At 36.2% G+C, this 2,500-nt stretch overlaps 1 protein-coding gene across 1 annotated transcript in view; it reads left to right on the forward strand.

Moving 5' to 3' along the window:
- The window catches only part of alpha-Man-IIb (alpha-Mannosidase class II b), a 974,199-nt gene that overhangs the window by 540,392 nt on the left and 431,307 nt on the right, over positions 1-2,500 (forward strand). The gene's annotated exons all lie outside the window — the stretch shown is intronic.

A 2,500-nucleotide genomic window follows, 5' to 3' on the forward strand; every position in this document is an offset into this window, starting at 1 on the left:
TTTCCCTGTCGTCGTTTTATTTTCGGTTTGTGTACGGTTCTCTCTCTCTCTTTCCACCGCTCTCTTTTTCAAACTCGTCTAACACCTATCTCTATGTGCTAACTTCCTCTCTTCCCACGTCCTTATTTTCTCTCGTTTTTCCTCTCTTTTCCTTAAATACGTATCCCTGCCTACTCTCATTCCACCCCTTTTCTTCCCCTTCTCTCCCCTTCCTTATCCATTCCTTCACTTTGCTCTCTTCTGATTTACCCTCTTACCTCTATTTTCCTTTCGTAATCTCTCCTTCCTCTTACCTCCTTTCCTCCCTTTTCTTTCCCTTCCCTCCTCTTCCATCCTCTTCCTTCCCCATTCCTCCCCTTTCCTTCTTTTTCCACCCTTTTCTACCCTTTGCCTCCCCTTCCCTCCCCTTACCTGTCCTTCCCTCTTCTTTTCTCTCCTTTCCATCTCTTTCCTCTCCTTTCCTCCTTCCCCATTCTTCCCCTTTCCTTCTCTTTTCCACCCTTTTCTACTCTTCCCTTCCCTCCCCTTCCCTCCCCTTCCCTCCCCTTACCTCTCCTTCCCTCTTCTTTTCTCTCCTTTCAATCTCTTTCCTCTCCTTTCCTCCCATTCCTCCCCTTCATTCCTACTTGTGATTCTTCCTCTTTCTTCTCGCTTCCTTCCCACTCCTTCCCCTTTCCTACCACTTCGCCTCTTTCTCTTCTGCCTTTCTTTCCTTTTTATCTATCTCCCTCGTCTTTCTCTCCTTTCCCCCCTTTCTTCCAATCCTCCACTTATTCCTTCTCCATATCCTCACTTATCTCTCGTTATATCATTCTACCGTCTTTCCTCTTTCTCATATTCCTCTTTTAATCCATTCTTTTTTTTTATGTGTGTTTTCTTCATCCCCTCCTTCGCCTTCTCCATTCCTTTATCCTCTCTTATTACTTCTCTTCTCTCTTTCCTCATCTCTCCCCCTCTCTCTCCCATCTTTAATCCTCTTTTCTAAATCTGACTTTTATTTGGTGTCACAGACGCGAGAAGCTCTTTGTAACAATTTTGAAAAAAAAAGTTAAAAACATTGTTCACACATTCAAATAATATTTATCTACTGTGTCAGTTTTGGTATGATACAGACGACTTAAAGAACAATTTTCTGATTTATTTTATGAAATACCAAAGTTGCACAAGAGAAAGTAGACTGAAAGTTGTCAATTGTTTTATTAACTATAAATCACACCGTAGGGTCACAGCGCCTTGTTACGCTGCATTAAAAGAAGTTGAAGAAATCTACGGACTTAGCAAGCCACGTTTAATTCGTTTAATAACTTGGTCTTTCTTGCTTGATGTAAGTGTACGATATAATGTATTGTGCAAAATGTCTGTTATGATGTGTGATGCATATTGTGTGATGGGTAAAAATCGTCGTATTTATGTTAATCACAAGGTGACATGTTATAAAAAACGTGTCAGATGTCACGTGAACCACATGTCACCAGTGATTAAAAAAATAATGAAGAAAAATAAAATAAAAATAAATTGAAAAAATCCATTCTAATGTCAACAATAAACATTTTGGTTTTTGATCTTTTTTTCTTTCTTTCTTTCTTTCTTTGTGTTCCAAGGAACCGGCCAATTAGTCGCTGGCCGTCTTCCTCCATAGACTTTTAAGTAAAAGAAAATAGAAATGTCTTGAGAATTAGAAGCCGCAACAGATAGTAACGAAGAAAAAAAATTCTTCGATTGTGTTTTCGGAAAGAAGGGAAGTGTATCGTATGACATCGCCTTGAGACAAAAAGCAAAAGAAAAAAATATTAAATGGATTAACAAATAAACAAAATTCATAAGTAAGAAATACGTAAATTAGTAAACGGATAAGTGAATAGTAGATAAATAATTGCTCAGTTAAACGATCAATAGATAAACGAGTAACTAATGAAATAAAGATGAATGAAATAAAAAATAAAGAATAAAAAGATAGAAAATAAATATTTAGATAAGCAGAATACAGAGATGTACTAAGAAAACAGGAAATGGATACAAGACGATGGTTTTGAGAAATTCCTAGGCTAGAAATTAGTAAATGAGTAAACTAATAATAAGTAAAAATGAAAGAAAAAACAAATAAAAGAATAAGAAATAGAAAATATATATTTAAATATTAGAATACATAGAGATATACTAAGAACAGAAAGTGGATATAAGACATGATGGTGATGAGAAAATTTTAGGCTAGAAATTATTTAGTTGCAGCCGAAGCCACTACCTTTGTCCGTAGTGATTGGACATCCAAGGAACTCTAAAGTTACCGGTTACCATTGGGTAACGGACCTGGTAATGGTAACCTAACCTCGAATGATGGTAATCTAGATTTGGTGGCGGCGTAAAATCAGCATTATTATTTTAGTTTCCTAAATGCATTTGTGTTAAATGCATCTGTGTTTTTTTCACTAACCGAATAACCATATAGTATGTTTGTTCAAATTGTCATAAATTGGTTTTAATGAAAACATTTGTTTTTAGT

This window comes from Oratosquilla oratoria, chromosome 1 (assembly GCF_046742065.1).
Source record: "Oratosquilla oratoria isolate Oo_2021 chromosome 1, ASM4674206v1, whole genome shotgun sequence".
In the NCBI taxonomy this organism is placed as follows: domain Eukaryota; kingdom Metazoa; phylum Arthropoda; class Malacostraca; order Stomatopoda; family Squillidae; genus Oratosquilla; species Oratosquilla oratoria.